This window comes from Nelumbo nucifera, chromosome 5, assembly GCF_055504915.1.
Source record: "Nelumbo nucifera cultivar China Antique chromosome 5, China Antique-T2T, whole genome shotgun sequence".
Taxonomy (NCBI): domain Eukaryota; kingdom Viridiplantae; phylum Streptophyta; class Magnoliopsida; order Proteales; family Nelumbonaceae; genus Nelumbo; species Nelumbo nucifera.
In genome coordinates, this window is record NC_142653.1 from 40,469,332 (window position 1) to 40,489,412 (window position 20,081).

A 20,081-nucleotide genomic window follows, 5' to 3' on the forward strand; every position below is an offset into this window, starting at 1 on the left:
CCTTTCAAAGCAGAAGGAATCTTCATCCTTCCAAATTTGATTTCTTTATTTGGTCTACGATGTTGGACACAAGATCCTGACTAAGGACAATTTAGTTAGGAGAGGAATGGAGGTGACAAATATGGCATGCACTCTCTGCAATGGGTATGAAAGAAACTTCTAGACATATAATAATTCACTGTAAATTCGCTCATTGGATTTGGACAAGGTTGATGAGCTTGTTTGGGATTCATACATTCTTCCCGTCTGATGTGAAGGGATTCATGGGAGCTTGGTATTTAACTGGTTTAAGCAGGGCTGGAAAACAAGCTTGGAACATACTCCCTTCAGCAGTATTTTGGGCAGTGTGGTATGAAAGAAACAATAGAATTTTTGAAGATAGATAAAGTTCAAAAGAAGAGGTCTTTAAAAGGACTGTAGGAATGATACGTTCATGGCTGGAAAACCACTCATTATTCAAAAATAGACAATCATGTTCTATTTTGAGCAAGATTTCCTTTTTGATAGGAGCTCATAATTTTTGGGTGGGGCTGATTGTTGGGTAGATCGGTATTCTTTTTTTCCTTCCTGTACAGATTCTCTTTGTACAAGGGTTTGCATAGTTGTATGATTTTAAAGATTATTAATGAAATAATTTACCTTACAGTTTTCAAAAAAATCTATAAATAATGTATTTGCTTGGGTTTTTTAGGGAGAATGATAATTTAGTCCAGGATCAAAATTTGTAGGCCCAAAGTACTGTTGGAGTAGGTGTCAGTTTGGAATTGATGTTAATTCATGGGCTAGCGTTGATGCATAGAGTGTGGATTCTTGACATTTTGAATGTTTATAGCTCAGTGGAAATCAGAAATCTGTATTGGATCTGTCCGTACTTTTCCATTTTTTTAGCAAAATGACAAGTGAAAAAATATTTTGTTAAATGCAACTTTAATATAGACACGTTTTAATCTTTCTTGGCATATAGTTGAGTAATTAGATGATATATATATATATATATACTAGAAAAAAAAAGAAATATAGAATATAGAATATTTTAGATTGGAAATGCATATAAAATTCCAAATATTGAATTGGAAGTGCATATTTGTTTAAATGTATAGAATATTTTAGACGCTGTTGTATCCAATTAATTTCTTTCTATGCAACTGAAGTTGCCCTCATCATGTACATGTAATTAGGGAATTTCCCAAATGAGATCAGTAAGAATTCTCTGTTTGGAGCTTATCGTTGGTGTTTTTAACAATTTGTACCTAATTGATCTCTATGGAATTGGGTTAGTGGGCCATGTACCGAAATTTGTGGATGTTAATTTTCCTTATGGAAGCTAAGCAGATAATCTGTAGATTTTGCTCCAGTTTTATTTTCTGATATTTGAAAGACACGACTATTTGGGCCATGAAGGTGTGCCCAATTTTATCAGCTGCTTTACTTGGAATTTACAAATAATGGGATCAATTCAGGGTTTATGATTATTGGTTGGACAATTCAGCTGCATTTACCAATATCTTTGGATGAGTAGAATAATTTTCTCTATTCTTCTCCTCATCTCCACTAACATCTATCACAATGTCTATTAGGGATTGGGGGCTAGAATGAACCGGCTGAGGTGATTTGTTCTGTCAAGCAAGATAACAGGGATTGCTATTGCGGATTGGACAGAATTTGATTTGAAGTTAATTCAAGCTCATCATGGTTAGAAATTTTCATTTCTCCATTCTCTGGTCTAATTTTGGTACGTGTTTTTCTAGCTATTGTTATAATTTCTTGGTGGGGAAGCTGATAATACTAGATAATGTTGACACCTGTCTATTGATGATCCTCTTGCTCTCATTTCAATGAATTTTTGCAAGATGATCTAACAGATGTTACTTCTCTGGCAACCAATGCTGAAAACCTCAACCCACTACCGGATAAGCCCCCAAATTAAAAGAGGTGTAAATACCCATGGAATAACAGAAGCTTTGCAGAAGTGGTTGTTGAGCCAAACACATAGAACTCCAAGTTTCTGAGGTTACAGAAACAGAGGCATCCACACCAATAGCAAAACTTATTCCAATAGCTGTACAAGTTGCAACTCTTGCTGCTGAACAAACTGAAGAGACCATCATACCTATTTTGGAAGATGTGGGCTTTATTGAAGTGGGTTTGGTGTGGGCCATGCACTGGGCATCCAGATAGGCTTTGTTGACAAGTTGAATTGGGTTGGGTTATGGGCCAAGAATAAGGGCAGACTTTACCTCTGTTTCATATCACTTTATTAGGAGGTTGAGTAATACCCCGGCACATTGCCTGGCTACTCATTTTAGAGATATTGCTTGTCAATTAACCTGGTCCTGGGGTTCTCATCCCACTAAAGTACTTTTGACTGCCTTAAATCAATAATCCTCCTTTGCAGAATAAAAAAAAGACTGAATACTGGAGATCTTTACCGGAAGTCATGACTGTTGCTAAAAAACATACACCCAAAATAAAAAAGCGTCAAACTTATAACGGCAGTAAGTATACCCCTTTAGCGCCAATCTTAAAAAACAGTCTTTAGCAGCGGTTCTTGACTGCCGCTAAAAGTCTAATTCTATCGTAGTGTTTTGAGTTTTACCAGTAGTATATCCCTTTAGTGGCACCTGCTTTAGCAGAAATTCGACAATTGTTAGGCTCAGTTTGGAAGATTATGAATACAAATATGTATAATATAAATACATACAAAATAGTACAAAATACAAGGTTTTGCACTCTACATATTTGTATTTATACTCCTTCTAAACTGAGTCTTGTAGTGTATATTCCAATCAAACAATTTTACTTTCACTTTTTTTTTTTTTTTAATCATGATATTTTGAACATTTTTAGTTTGAATATGTCTACATCCGATTCGATCAAATCCATTTGCAGCCCTTAATTTACTATATAATTTGCTTCTTTTTTTTTTTTAAAAAAAAAAAAAAAAAAACATGACAAGAGTTTATTATGCATAAAGACATGGCTTTGTAGCATTTCCTCACTTTCAAAACGGCCATTCAAGTTGGACTTTTTTAAATCAAACGAAATTTCATCAAACAAAATTGGCCAACATTCAATCCTATTTGATTAAATATATAATAACCATTATGAATAGTTATAAGGCCAACAACCATTCGCGCACCTCGAACTAGTAGATCCATTGGTTGAATCACCAATGACTTACTGCTAGAAAAAAATGTACCTTTGTTTTCCTATATGTTTTAATTTAGGTTGCATTTGGCATTCCTTATTTTAAAGATTTATCTGCTTTTTGCAATTAAAAACTCAGTGTTCATAGGAATATTTTAACAATAAAAAGGAGATAAGACCTTAAAATAAGAAATGCCAAATGCAGTTTTAAAAAAACTGGCGTCATGTCAAAATTAATCAAGTAAATCCAAATAATACAAGGACAAAAGCCAAAAATTTTGGCCCCATATTTTGTGCTTTTTGAGATCTTACTTTTGAAAACATGCTTAGGCAGATGCCAAAAGTTTTTGCAGACCAGATTTTACTTCAAAAAATCACAAAAGTATTTTCAAAAAGCTTATTGAAATGGAGCCATATGACAGAAGGTTGGGCTTTAGACAGTATAGACATACCCTACCCCCTACCCTATCCTTTCTTGTTATCTTCGATTCAGAATTTGGTTTAAGCTTTTGGATCTACTTAATTGGATATCAGAAAGTAGAAGTATAAAAAAGCACAAAAACATTGTACTTAGTTGGATCCATCTAAGTTAACCAAGATAATTTAGACGAGATGGAACTAGAGTTTCGACTCCCTGATTGCGCATCATTTCTCATCACTTTCATGAGCATGGGCCTGGTTATGGGCCATGAATCATACAATAGCCTAAATAATGGAGCAGAGAGTGAGGGAAAAATATGTGGGGAAAAGGAAATTATTAGTGGGGGGATCTCCTTTTCTCTGGCCTCTCTCTACCATCACATCTAGTCTCACTCTACATTGTTTTTTGCATTTGATGCTTGCTTTAATCTATATCTATATTTATGTAATAACTCATGTTTTTTGGACTTTTTCTTGATTAAAATACCATGGCTTTAAAATCTCTACATATAATAGTAATGATAAAGTGCTTGTTGCAGTATTATTTGAATTGTTTAATCCATTGAGAGATAACATGGCTTTCAAGTAGAAGACATGAGTCTCAGAACAACTCTAATATCAGCATAGAATGTTGTACTCTATTCAAATTGTGCATATTAGTGATTTACATATATTGGGATAAGATATGATGAGGGCAGATTTGGCCCTCCAGTGAAATTGAGACATGTGGCACCTCGTGACAACTAGGCAAACACCCAGGCAAACAATTTATAAAGTTGGTGTCCCACCCGAGCACCGGTCTGACTGGCCTGGCGTGACTTGCACACGGCTTACGGGCGGCCTGCACGCGGCCTGTGCGCGGCCTGCACGGCCGGGCGCGACCTAGTGCGGCCTACGTACGACCTGGCACGGCCTGCGCGCGACCTAACGCGACCTGGCGCGGCCTGCACGGCCTAGCGCGGCCTGGCCGGATCAGCCTAGCACATGATCCGACCTGGCAACCCATAAGACGCCCACCAATGAACCATAACGGCATACCCCGTGAGCTCGGTAGCTCACCAAGGAGCTCGATAGCTCACCAAAGAGCTCACCAAGGAGCTAGGCAGCTCTCCAAGGAGCTCGCCACCAAGGAGCCAGGCAGCTCGGCAAAGCTCGCCACAAGCAGCTCGGCATAGCCCAAGGAGCTCGGCATAGCTCCCCCGGGCTTCTCGCCACTTGTAGGGTAGCTCGGTACAGAAGAGTAGTTTGGCGTATTGCAGGAAGATCTCCTACCTGACAACCTGGCCCAGACACCGACCCGCCGACTGACATAGGTGCCGACCTGACAACCTGGCCCAAACACCGATCCGCCGACTGACACAGGCGCCGACTTGACAACCTGGCCCAGGCACCGACCTGGCCGCCTGACACAAGCGCCAACCTGACAACCTTGAGGAGTTCATCACCGTACCCCGGTTCTGACGGGATATGACGAGTCTTACCGTTTGAAGGCTTTTCACCCACCTAACCCGCGAGGACACCACTATATAAGGACTCCGACCCCCAAAGCCAAGGGGGGGGGAAAAAGGATGGTAACCCCTGCTCTCTAGCTCTCTCATTTCTCTCCAAGCTCTTTGTAATCAGAAGGCTAACTTAGGCATCGGAGAGTCCCCGCCGGGAAAATACCCCCGGGTCCTCTGATTCAGTTCTCGCAGGTCCCTCAGCTCCCACCGCCTACAAAGGAGAGGAAATCACCTCATGCAGAGGGCAATCGGGTTGCGCTGCACCAGGGAGCTCCACCATCCTCTGAGTTGCAGGCCGCCTAGGAGCAGTTCAAATGACGAGTCCACCAGGCAGTTCGCCACAAGGGAGCTCGCCACCAGGCAGTTCGCACCAGGGAGTTCGCCACCAAGCAGCTCGCCACCAGGCAGTTTGCCACCAGGGAGCTCGCCACCAGGCAGTTCGCCACCAGGGAGCTCGCCACCAGGCAGTTCACCACCAAGCAGTTCGTCACCAAGTAGCTCTCCACCAGGGAGTTCGCCACCAAGCAGTTCGTCACCAGCTAGCTCTCCACCAGGGAGCTCGCCACTAGGTAGTTCTCCACCAGGGAGTTCGCCACCAAGTAGCTCATCCCCAAGGCACGTCACCACCGGGTCAAATAACGAGGTACTTAGCCAAAAAAATTTATACATCACAAAAAATTGGTACGTGACCAAAAACGGTTACATCAATTGGCGCCGTCTGTGGGAAAATGCTACAAAAAGCTAAGTTTTCATCCTACAAAAGCTAAGTTCTCATCTTACCAAAGATAAGTCCTCACTTTTTAGAAATTGAAGCTATCGCTTTATAGTTTACATTTTTTATGAACTCAAAGACTATGCAGGGAGGTAACAGACTAAGTAGCTCTACCAACCTTACTTTCAATTCAGATAATGCCTCATCAGTCCTCTCCGCAAGGTCCCCCCTACAAAGATGAGCTCTTCGTGGCTTCCATGGGAGTTGGCGGCCAACAGACTACATAGGCGCCCTTACCGATCGAGCCTTCCAAGGCTCCCGTGTGAGCTGGCGACCTAAAGTTAGTAGTGCTGCCCCTGAAGGTCGAGCTCCTAGTAGCTTCTTGTAGGAGTGGTGACCGGCATTACGAAGCTGATGCAGCACAATCATAGCTCAACACCTCACAAGCAAAGCCTACGGGCCACATTACTGCTTAAGACCCGGTCGTCCTCTCCGACACGGGCAAAGTCAAAAAAGAGTAAACTACGAGTCACTCCCAAAGCCTATGGGCCACATTATTGCTCAAGACCCGGTCACCTCTCCAGTGCGAGCAAAGTCAAAAAAGAGTAGACTACGAGTCACTCCCAAAGCCTACGGGCCACATTACTGCTTAAGACCCGGTCGCCTCTCCGGCATGGGCAAAAGTCAAAAAAGAGTAGACTATGGGTTACTCCCAAAGCCTACGGGCCACACTATTGCTAAATATCCAGTCGCTTCCTCAGCAGGAGCAAAATCAGCAAAAGTGAACTATAAGTTGCCCTAGAGCCTAAGGGCTACACTACTGAACTGGCGGAGACCCCCTCGCCTTAGTGGCACCTCGCCACATACAGGCAGCTCCCGAAGCCTAAGGAATTGGATCAGCACTTACTAGCTCGTCGATTTACGGGCCAAAAGAAATCTACTCCCTTCGCTGAGTTACTCTCAGCTCGGGAGTGGGGGGCAATTAATGAGGACAGATTTGGCCCTCCACTGAAATTGCGACACGTGGCACCTCGTGACAACTAGGCACACACCCAGGCAAACAACTTACCAAGTTGGTGTCCCACCCGAGCACCAGTCTGACTGGCCTGGCGCGGCCTGCACGCGGCCTGGCGCGGTCTGCAGGCGACCTTGCGCGGCCTGCGCGCGACCTGGCGCAGCCTGGCGTGGCCTGCATGGCCTGGCCAGATCAGCCTGGCACATGATCCGACCTGGTCGACCTGGCAACCCATAAGATGCCCACCAATGAACCATAACGGCATACCCCGCGAGCTCGGTAGCTCACCAAGGAGCTCGCCAAGGAGCTCGGTAGCTCACCAAAGAGCTCGCCACCAAGGAGCCAAGCAGCTCGGTAAAGCTCGCCACAAGTAGCTCGGCATAGCCCAAGGAGCTCGGCATAGCTCCACCGGGCTTCTCGCCACTTGTAGGGTAGCTCGGTACAGAAGAGTAATTTGGCGTATCGCAGGAAGATCTCCTACCTGACAACCTGGCCCAGACACCGACCCGCTGACTGACACAGGCGCCGACCTGGCTGTTAGACAGTTTATGTATGCCCTTAGCTTCAATCTGATTTGATGTACTTTTGTTATTTAGTGGAAATAAATAAAGTGCATGATTGATTCATGTTGTTTGGTTTAATTCTGTGCAAAACCCTAAAACTGGACATTTATAGAGATTCATGTTAGTTTTAAATGTTCACAGCCGTTCGATAAGTCTGGGGAGATTTATCTTGCCAAGGCTAATGCTGGTGTGCCACCAAGTGTTGGGATGGCCTGTCTCAGCCACCAGGGTAAGACCCGAGGCACATGCAGTATGGGATTACTTGAATCCTTGAACCGGACCAGATTTCCAGTCTTGCCCTGGACCTTGGAGATAGATGGGCAAAATTGGAAAGTTACACCTGACCCCTAGACTCGATTATGACACTTCACTAGGTGCTGGATTAGGCTGCCTTTGAAATGCTAATCAGTGAGATCCTTAGCGGGGATCAAAACCTGGGTATGTTGGAGTAGTTTGAGAATTCATCTGAGTGGGTGATCATAGTGACAGAATCAGCCACTTTGTCGGACAAAGGGTAATGATCGGGAATGCATTCTCTCTGATGGAAAACGGCAAACGGTCAATTTGCAAAGCTTCTAGACGATAACAAGCTTAAGGGCCCAAACTATGCCGACTGGTACAGAAATCTTAAGCTGGTCCTAACTTCCGAAAAGTTAGACAAGGTGGTGAAAAATCCTGCCCCGGAACGTCTGGGTGATAGGGCTTCTGAGTCCCGTAGGAGGGACTACCAAGATTGGGAGGATAAGAACTCCCTAGCCCGCTGCTTTGTCATTGCCTCATTAGACAACTCAATACAGAGGCAGTTCGATTAGATCGAACTAGCCAAGAACATATTGGACAGTCTAAGAACAATGTATGAAGAGCAGAACCGTTCAACTCGACAGAAGGTCCTGAAATTGTTCATGACCGCGCAGATGACCAAAGGGCAGAAAGTTCATGACCATTGTCTCCGCATGATGGGATACATTAATGAACTTGAAGCTCTTGGATCCGGGCTAGATCTTGGCACGCAAGTGGATGCCATCCTAAATTCTTTGCCCTCTTCCTTCAATGCGTTCACCATGAACTACAATATGAATAAGCTGAATGTCAGCGTCCAAGAACTCAGCAATATGTTGCAGAGAGCCGAGGATTTACTCAAGAAGGATGAGCCTGTGGTTATGCTTGCTGAAGCTAACAAATCGGGCAAGAAAAAAGAGAAAGGCAAAGAAGCCTCAGAAGAAAGCTACCAAACCTAAGAAGTAGAAGAAGAACAAGGCATATGATGTCTGTCACTTCTGCAAGCAGACCGACCACTGGAAGAGGAATTGTCCTGCCTACCTGGAATCTAAGAAAGGTAACATCAAAACTTGTGTCATAGAAACTAATATGTTAGTTACTTCTGTGTCCTGGTGTGTTGACTCCGGGGCTTCAACTCATGCGTGTAACTCACTGCAGGGGTTCAAAGTTAGCAGAAGGTTGAATGAAGGTGAAGTGACACTGTTCTTGGGAACGACTGCAAGTGTTGCAACTGCGGCAATAGGAACCGTAGAATTAGTTTTTAAAGAAGGAATACTTGTACTTAAAGATTGTCTTTATGTACAGAACTTGAGAAGAAATTTAATTTCTGTTTCAAAACTGTGTGCTGATGGATATACTGTTTATTTTAGTAATATGATTACTGTTAAACGGAATAATAAATTCATCGCATGCGGGGAACTAGAGAGCGGTCTCTATGTTCTACATCCTTCTCTGGAAACTAACTTAACCGAAACTACGTCGGTTGAAAATCCCAAGAAAAGGAATCATGATACAGTAAGTCCCACGTGCCTCTGGCATTACCGACTTGGCCATATCGGTATTGACCGAATCACAAGGCTGGTAAAGGATGGTCCTTTGGATTTTTTAACCGTAGAAAATCTTCCCACTTGTGAACCTTGCCTTCAAGGTAAAATGTCTAAGCGGCCATTTGACGGTAAGCCTGAAAGATCTGAAGGCACACTTGACCTAATACATACCGATGTATGTGGCCCCCTGAGTGTTAGGACATGGAATCAACACGTGTATTTCATCACCTTTACAGATGATTTTTCACGATATGGTTACGTGTACCTAATGAGACATAAGTCTGAATCATTTGAAAAGTTCAAAGAGTTCAGACAGGAAGTCGAGAAACAGTTAGGGAGAGAAATTAAGGCCCTTCGATCAGATCGAGGTGGCGAGTATCTCTCTGACGAATTCAGTGACTACTTAAGGGACAATGGGATAGTGTCACAACTAGCTCCTCCTGCTACACCTCAACTCAACGGTGTTTCAGAGAGGAGGAATAGGACCTTGTTGAACATGGTCCAATCGCTTCTCGTACACTCACAATTACCCACGTCCTTTTGGGGATACGCATTAGAGACTGCTATCTACGTGCTGAATCGGGTTCCAACCAAATCAGTTCCGAAAACTCCATATGAACGTTGGACCGGAAGGAAGCCAAGTGTAAGACACTTGAAGATTTGGGGTTGTCCTGCACACGTTAAAAGAACAAGTGCGGACAAGTTGGAATCTAAAACCAGCCGTTGCCTGTTTATAGGCTACCCAAAGGATTCGGTGGGTTATCTATTCTATGACCCAAGTGAGCAGAAAGTGTTCTGCAGTCGAAACACCCGATTCTTAGAATCCGATTACATCCTGGACACTCATCGTCAGGAAATAGTTCTTGATGAGGAGAGCTCAGGAGCAGTGGGAGATGTCCCACAAAATCCAGGTAATGACCAACCTAGAAGAACCACTCGGGTATCCAGACCACCAGTCCGATATGGCTATGACTAGGATAGTTACCTAGTGGAAGCCTTGACTAGTGAAGAGGATCCCGTGACTTGCGCGGAAGCTATGTTAGACATAGACTCCCAGAAGTGGGTGGAGGCCATGAGAGCTGAGATGGACTCAATGGAGACCAACGGAGTCTGGACTCTAGTGGATCCGCCCTCCGGGGTAAAAGCAATTGGTTGCAAATGGATCTACAAGAGGAAGAAGGACCCCGATGGTAGGATTGAGACCTTTAAAGCTCGTTTGGTGGCGAAAGGGTATACTCAGAAAGAAGGCATCGACTATGAGGAAACCTTTTCGCCCGTGGCCATGCTTAAATCCATTAGGATCCTGCTAGCTGTAGCAGCGTACCATGACTACGAGATTTGGCAAATGGATGTCAAAACAGCGTTCCTGAATGGAGATCTTAGTGAAGATATCTACATGCAGCAGCCGCAAGGCTTCATTGCTGCTGGTCAAGAACACATGGTATGTAAACTTAATAAATCCATATATGGACTTAAGCAGGCTTCTAGGAGTTGGAACATCCGTTTTGATTCTGCAGTCAAAACGTTTGACTTTGAGCAGAATCCGGATGAGCCCTATGTTTACAAGAAATCTAGTGGGGATAAGATCACCTTTTTGGTCTTGTACATGGACGATATCCTACTCATTGGAATGATGTAGGAATGTTGACTTCGGTCAAGGTATGGCTATCACAACAGTTCTCCATGAAAGATCTTGGAGAAGCTTCATACATACTGGGTCTTCGACTCTATAGAGATAGATCGAAGCGGATAATTGGATTATCCCAGGCTGCTTATATTGACAAAATTGTCAAAAGATACAGCATGGAAAACTCCAAAAAAGGAAACGTTCCTTTCAGGCACGGAGTCACTCTCTCCAAGAAGATGTCTCCCAAGACTTCTGAGGAGATTGAGAGCATGAGAGACGTTCCCTATGCCTCAGCCGTAGGGAGCATCATGTATGTCATGCTGTGCACTCGCCCGGACATAGCTCAGGCGGTGAGTGTGGTAAGCAGATTCCAGGCAAACCCAGGGCAGGAGCATTGGACTGCTGTGAAGAACATACTCAAATACCTTCGAAGGACAAAAGAGTTTTGTCTAGTATTCGATGGTAGTTCACTGCAAGTTCTAGGGTATACTGATGCCGATTTCCAGTCGGATCCGGATGATAGAAAGTCTACATCTGGGTATGTTTTCACGATAGGATCGTGTGCTGTTTGCTGGAAAAGCAGCAAACAGGGGTCCACTGCAGACTCCACAACCGAGGCCGAGTACATTGCCGCAAGTGAAGCTGCCAAGGAAGCCGTGTGGATGAAGTTCATACACGAATTAGGAGCGATTCCATCCAGCACATCACCCATACCGTTGTTGTGTGACAACAATGGAGCGATCGCCCAGGCTAAAGAGCCTCGGGCTCACTCGAAGTCAAAGCACATCGAGAGAAAGTACCATGTACTGCGGGAGATCGTTGGTAGAGGGGACGTCCTAATTCAGAAAGTGGCATCAACGGACAATGTGGTAGACCCATTAACTAAGCCACTGACACAAAAAGTGTTTGAGAAACACGTGGAAAGTATGGGACTCCGGCTTGTACCAGATTGGACCTAAGTGCAAGTGGGAGCTGTTAGACAGTTTATGTATGCCCTTAGCTTCAATCTGATTTGATGTACTTTTGTTATTTAGTGGAAATAAATAAAGTGCATGATTGATTCATGTTGTTTGGTTTAATTCTATGCAAAACCCTAAAACTGAACATTTATAGAGATTCATGTTAGTTTTAAATGTTCACAGCCGTTCGATAAGTCTGGGGAGATTTATCCTGCCAAGGCTAATGCTGGTGTGCCACCAAGTGTTGGGATGGCCTGTCTCAGCCACTAGGGTAAAACCCGAGGCACATGCAGTATGGGATTACTTGAATCCTTGAACCGGACCAGATTTCCAGTCTTGCCCTGGACCTTGGAGATAGATGGGCAAAACTGGAAAGTTACACCTGACCCCTAGACTCGATTATGACACTTCACTAGGTGCTGGATCAGGCTGCCTTTGATATGCCAATCAGTGAGATCCTTAGCGGGGATCAAAACCTAGGTATGTTGGAGCAGTTTGAGAATTCATCTGAGTGGGTGATCATAGTGACAGAATCAGCCACTTTGTCGGACAAAGGGTAATGATCGGGAATGCACTCTCTCTGATGGAAACCAAACTGCCGGCAGTTGATTTCAATCGTTGGAATTTTGTTTTGCAAAATTAATATATTTATATTTATATGTACGGTTTCAAAATATTTGCAAATGGTTTTAATTCCCGGGATCCATGTGAGAGGGAAGTGCAGCACTGTTCCTTACAGCCGAGGGAGAGGTCCTCTCTTGTCGAGCAGTGCTTGATCATTAAGGGCTGAGAGGTTAAGTGTAAGACCATTTAGGATAATACCTGATGGGCTAATCTTGCACCTGCCCACAGTCCCTGGGTTTTTATAAGATGGCTTGGCCCAGGGACCACTTAATGTAAGTGTTGAGCCCATAGGGTCCATATGATGGACTCAAGGGGTTTATTGAGTTTTTCAGTGAATTTGGTTGGGCCTTGTATTAAAGGCTGGGCCGAACCCATGTGGCTGGTGTGTAGATCAATGCTTGGGTCCCACGCCATACAAAGAAGCCCAACTGGGCAGCAGATTGGAAAGTAATTAGACACTGAACACTTAATGGGCCAAAAGCCCATTTCGAGGTGGGCTGATATGATCACCCATCCATGGGGCGAATTTGAGATTGAAGTTAGTAAAATGATTGGGCCTTTAGCCTTATCCACTCTTAGAGACCAAATTCAAGTTAGATTTGAATCTGGTAACCTCCTGATAAGATCAGGAGTAAGCTAACTCTATCTGCAGAAAGGATTAAGATTATCCCCTATCCAAATACTGATTTGGATTGGGATAACTCCTAATAATGAGGTTTCTTAATCAATAAGAAAGGAGGAGAAAAACTAACCAAGAAGGAGAGAAATACAACAGATTTCGAACCAAGGAAAATCGCAAGAAAGGTTCCTGCGAATAGAGATCAGATTTCATACTCTCCAGAAAAGGAGAAAAGTAGTTCAGCCTTTTCGTTTTTTTGGAGATCTCCTCCTGCCGCCGCCATCTACCATTGCAAGATTAGATCTTTGCAGAAAAAGAAAGTCAAGAAATATGTTCTTGACATCAGTCTTGCAAGAAAGACTGAAAAGGATTCAGTGTTTAGTACTTCCAGTGGATTCTTGTGAAGGATCCAGTGTGTAGGACGCACCCTACTGGTTCTGTTCCATCCACAGCTGTGTCATCTTCAGCAAGAACAGATCTTGGAGCATTCTTTGGGCGTGAACACCAACTTTGGGAGATAGTGCTTCTCCGGATCAGGTATATTCCTCCCATTTGTCTTTTGGTATAGATCTGGTTTGATTGTGGTACAAGTAGGATCCTTGAATATTGTATTCTAAATTTAGGGAATATGATTCTCAGTTGCGAGAAGGTAGGAAATTTTTGAAATTCGCCCACCCATTCCGCAACCTTTATGGCGTCCATCAGATGGATCCTACCATTCTTTCACTAGCAAGTTGGCCCGGACACCGACCCACCGACTGACACAGGCGCCGACCTGACAACCTGGCCCAGACACCGATCCGTCGACTGACACAGGCGCCGACCTGACAACCTGGCCCAAGCGCCGACCTGGCCGCCTGACACAAGCGCTAACCTGACAACCTCGAGGAGTTCATCACCGTACCCCGGTTCTGACGGGTTATGACGAGTCTTACTGTTTGAAGGCTTTTCACCCACCTAACCCGCAAGGACACCACTATATAAGGACTCCGACCCCCAAAGCCAAGGGGGGGGGGAAAGGATGGTAACCCCTACTCTCTAGCTCTCTCATTTCTCTCCAAGCTCTCTGTAATCAGAAGGTTAACTTAGGCATCGGAGAGTCCCCACCGGGAAAATACCCCCGGGTCCTCTGATTCAGTTCTCACAGGTCCTTCAGCTCCCGCCGCCTACAAAGGAGAGGAAATCACCTCATGCAGAGGGCAGTCGGGTTGCGCTGCACCAGGGAGCTCCACCATCCTCTGAGTTGCAGGCCGCTTAGGAGCAGGTCAAATGACGAGTCCACCAGGCAGTTCGCCACCAGGGAGCTCGCCACCAGAGAGTTCGCCACCAAGCAGCTCGCCACCAGATAGTTCGCCACCAGGGAGTTCGCCACCAAGCAGTTCGTCACCAAGTAGCTCTCCACCAGGGAGTTCGCCACCAAGCAGTTCGTCACCAACTAGCTCTCCACCAGGGAGCTCGCCACCAAGTAGTTCTCCACCAGGGAGTTCGCCACCAAGTAGCTCATCACCAAGGCACGTCACCACCAGGTCAAATAACGAGGTACTTAGCCAAAAAAATTTATACATCACAAAAAATTGGTACGTGACCAAAAACGGTTACATCAAGATACAAAAGTGCTTTTAACATTTCGATACAATATACCTGATACGGGACATATCATTTCGTATTTTGAAAAATAGATACGGGATACATATGAAAATAATTGGATGTATCGTATTGTCCTGATTGAGTGCTTCCCTTACCTAGGAGAGGTCCAGATGGTTCTAGGAGTATCCCAAATTGGCCGGGTTCTGCCCCCCCACGAGCTCGTCGATTATTGAGGTGCTCGTGGAGGTCTAAGACTTGTGGAGGCAACTTGGTTAGCATTGCTTAGTTGGGAAGGGTTATGGCAATCCATGTGCTCATTCTCGCCCCCATTGTGGTTGGAGGCAACTTGGTCAATGGAACACTCCCTGTGATTGTCTATGCCCTTGCGATGATGGGAGCCTTCTTGGCTTGTATAGCACTTGGAGGAGCAAGAGTGATGTCATCTCACTAGGCAGCCATTGCTCTTAGACTCCGAGGGCCCCTGCTTGATCCTTTCCCCCAACTGTTGATTGAGTGATCAATTGGTAGATCTCCTACCTTGGTTATCCTACGTGTTAGTGGGTTGACCGTTTTGAGATTGGCCTTCCACTAGTTGCTACAAGTTGTCTAACCGGTTAGAGAGGTTGTCCAAGCGTTGAAATATCAGATTTGAATCTGAATCTGATTTGAATTGCCCTATTGAAATCCTATAATAAAGCAGATTAGTGAAGGTTTGTGTCAAAGAAATCAGGATATATTCTTCGAAACATGAAGTCATGTTTATTTATATGTTATTCACCACGGATCAGCACTTGGTCTTTATTTATATGCATTTATCATGGATGAATTAGAGATGAATCTGCCCTAGGAATAGGAATGGTGGGTGGTGCACATAGGTTGGCAGGCCCAATGGGAAATGAAGTTAATATTTAGGTCCAATGTATAAACACACTAGGCTTGGACTTGTGACAAGTCCAAAGTGCACATACTTCAAATGATGACAGGGATGTTATGGCTATTTCATTCAGCTGCTGATGGTCCTAATGCTAGTACTGGTGTAAGAGCAAATAATAACTCCAGAACAAGTTTCCATCAGTCTCAGATGGATGATGATAGAAATAGGAGAGCAAGAACCTAGATTTCAGACCATTTATGGCATCATGATCTAGTCTGAGGTAATGCTACAGACTATGGTTTATGTAAATTCTGATGAGCATTGTTTCCCCATAAAGATGCTTGGTGGTAGCTTCTATGAAAAAGGATCTAAGTACCAAGGGGTCAATCACCTAAGTACTCCCATGAGTTTTATGAAAGTAAACAGATTAGATAAATAAACATAGATTACATTGCTTGGTTGGATATTCATTTCACTTCTTGAAAGGCACCTTCAACTTCCCAAACCAGTACTGAATTATTTCCCTTTTTTTTTTTTAAGTACTGAACCCATCGTGTGGACAAGGTAATGGACCCCATCATGTATGTATATTCCTTCAGCACAAGTATTGGAACACATTGACCATGTGTAAGTGTGTCTGTGGCTAGAAATCTTTGTTGGCTAAGGTATTCTGAGTTGGAGTCTTGCAGTAGTAGAAGAAGAATGGTGTGTTGGAATGAGGGCTGAGAGCTTTGTCATGTGTAGTTTTATAACTAAATCCATAGCCTCAACAACTATGCTATGACCATCTGTGAAGGCATGCCCATGTAGGCCATCCAAGTACCAAGTAGTTGATGGAGGGCCACATATTGTTATTTGGTGGACATGAATCACTGATTTTCCCTTTCCAACTTGATTGTCGTCATGTACCAGTCCCGTACCATAACATCAACATCTCTCCCACCATCTTATTAACTCATACATAGGCCATAACAGCATTCAAAACGTAGATATGTAATTTTCTAGAGAGAAGTGTGTTGAATTGGAGCTCGAATTCGAGCTTTCTAGTTTTGTAGAACTCCCTGTTTATAGTTAGTTGTGTTGGAACAATAGTTAGTTTTGGGCATATTGGAATTTGGCATCCAGAACGAACATGTATTTCCTTTGTTTTTCTTTCATCTCTTTTGTTTTTAGATCTTCAACCACAAGTACGTGTAAGTTCTATTGGGTATTGGGCCCAAATCCATAATGCCATAGTGCTTTGTAGGCTCGAACTCAGAGCAAGCCAGGACTCATAACCCAGCTCGATCCTTTAGGGCCTTTGGATTCAACATGACCTGCACCCACCCAAAATCCATTTGATGCTTTATGTGGATAAAAGCACTGAAACCTGATATATCATTTTAGCTTGTTCATATTGCTCTGCATGATTGTTTTGTAATCAAACCTTACAAATCCGAAGAACTGATTTTGAATTCTTCCTGGAAGCAATTTCCATTTAATTTTCTTTCCTTGTGAAATAAACAGAGGTCTGATGAAGCAGAGCTGATTTTGAATCCAGATTCATCTTAATCCAATCTGATTAATAACTGTATTTGACAGTATTACTATTTTTATACCCATATATTTGTATAAAATTTAACTATTTAGTTTAGAAGGAGTACAAATATAGATATTGTAGAGTGCAAAACCTTATATTTTGTATAAATTTATACTATACACATGGAAACAATACAAATACAAATATATAGAATGCAAAACATTGTGTTTTGTATGTATTTGCACTATAAGCTGAATCCACGGGGTATTACAATATATTACCCATCAATATGGTCAATGGGCATGCTTTAGCCCATGCTCCACTTGTTGTCCTTGTAAATTTCTTGATTATCATTTATTAATTTATGTTTCTAGGAAATGGCAAAACATGATAAAGTTTGCTCTTGCCAATTAACAAACAAGCTAGACTGAATAGTGTGCCATAGTGGTGCTTTCGTATTTATATCTTTGGCCTTAACATAAAGATGATTCATTGCAATCTCATCAGATAAGCCTAAATGGTTTATATAAATGTGAGATCAAAATATGCAATCACATATTAATTTCAATTCTAAAGCACTTTCAGGTAGCACTACTAATATCCAGCATACTGTACCAACTAATAACCTCAGTAGACTTTTTTTTTTCTATCCAATCAGATTTTACTTTTGTTAGCTTTTGAAAGCAATCTAATTTTGTTCATGCATTCATCTTAATACAATATCTTCTTAAAAGACAATTAAAATTTTAAAATTATTATTTTTTGTGTGAAAATTAAGAATTTAAGACCCTAATATTGACTTGTTTCGGCTTGCCTAGAAGGGCATGGAACAAAGGCAGCTCGTAGAATCAAGAATGTAATATGTTTTACATCACATTAGCTACTTGAAGCAATGCAATTGAGAAGAAAAAAAAGATTGTGGGTTTTACATGCTTGAAAATGTTTTATATGTTTGATTTTATTTTTAAATTTTCTTTTAGATACGCTTTACATGTTATATTTATGTATTTAAATTTTAGATAATAGATTTTTTAAAACATTTATTTTTAGTATTTAAGTTTATATATTTTTTATTAATATTATGTTTAATATTTTTTATTTTTTATTTTTTGGCTGTTTTTGAATTTTCTAACTTTTTTATGTTTTATCTTTTTTTTTTTTGTAGTTTTATGCCTTGCATCAAAAAGGCACACGCCTTGCCTTGTGCCTCAGGCGCAAATTGTCCCTTGTGCCTTTTTTGCACCTTGTGCTTTTAAAACATTAGTTGATACCTGTCCAAGGTGTTCTCCTTGGGGGGATCTATTGTATTCTATCCGAGTTTAATAAAATTACTTTACCTTTAATTTTTCAAAAACAAATTAAATGGTTATTTTATTGGCTGCATAAAGAAAACAAGTTGAAGTTCCATATTTTAAAAAGGTGTCAAAGCCATAATTGAGAGTAAGATGTTGGTAATTCTGTCATTTGAAGTATTGTCTTCTCTATTTGAGAAGTGCATGCTTTCCTAGAAGAAGTGGAATATTTAGACTCTTTCTTATCAATCTAATTTTTTTCTATGCATTTGGAATTGCCTTGATTGGGGTACATGTTACTAAGTAAATTGCCTAGACTCATATAAATCCTATGGTAGAAGGGTTTCTCTGCCTATGGCTTTTAGCTAGTGTTTCAACCTTTTATTTTATTTTATTTTTTATTTTTGACTCATTGGAACATAATATTGTAGGTCATGTGTACATAATATTGTGGACACTAATTTTCTTTATGGAGGTTAAGCAATAATCTTTAGCTTTTGCGTTACAAAAGCTTAGTTTTTTACTTCCTTTCTATTATTCCGGTTTTGCTTTTTGATTGTTACCCTTGCAGTTTCACTGTGGCTTTGAATGACCTGAATATTTGAGTTACAAAGGTGTTCTCAATTATGTCACCTGCTTACTTGTGCAGTTCATAAATGGGATCAATTTAGGGTTTATTGTCATCAGATTAGCTGTTCAGAATTGCACTTGATAATCTCTTTCCAAGCTGAAAATGTGGTCTTATCTTTTCTGTAACATGTTTCAATTTTATACCTTGTCAAAATAAGCACCCTTCTCGTTCATGCTGGTCTATCTTTTCGTCTTTTAGATGTATTGGTCACTAGTACCAAACAAGTTCAAACAAACCAGATCACAGAGTAATCCTAGATGTGGAACAAGAAACAGGTGTGAATTTCCAATAAAAAATAGAATATTTGTCATAACAAATTCTATATCAGGTCCAATCACCACAGAATGTTAAATACGAGGTAGACAAAAAATACAACAGAAATTCTGTATTCAGAAAATTGGAAGACCAACCAATCATTCCAGAAATATCAAATGGATTAATGGCTTCAGATACCGTTCACCAAAAAGAAGAAAAAAAAAAAGAGAGATGATTGGATGTGTATTTGCCTGAGCATTACTGACTGAGTTTTACTTGGTTGCATGCAATGAAGTTCTTTAAACCTAAAGATAAAGGTGGCACTGGTATTCAACCACTGTTGTGGAGATATGGGACTCAAATTTGGAACTTATGCTGCAAGTGTACAGAACAGCTTTGTGAGCATTAGGGAGGAATTCTTAAGCCAAATTAAATTCAACCCTGGCATAAAGGGAATGCGCGCCAACCATTACAGGAATGACACATAGGTGCTGATAGCCTTAAATTCTATCTTGCCTCAAACAAGGGAGCTACAATCTGAGAATTGTGAAGTGATCAGTGGAAATTTATGCCATAAATAATGTAGATTGGGAAGTAGACTCTGGAACACATCCCTCTTGAAGACACTCAACAGAACTCACAATACTACCACTGAGGACACCTTCAACCAAAAACTGGCACCTGATTATTTTGGGGACACTTGGCTCAATGAAATTTGGTTAAAGTCTCTCATTGTCTTCTTTTGGCTTGGTTATATAGTTAATAGTTGTAGTCTTTCTTTAATAAAAAACACATGCGGAATGAAGACAAACAGCTATTTCATGAAAAAAAAAAACTATTCACTCTTTATTTCCTGTTTTCCTTTAGCCATGTGATGGTTGCGTGTAGGGCCATCTGCATTTGAGTTCA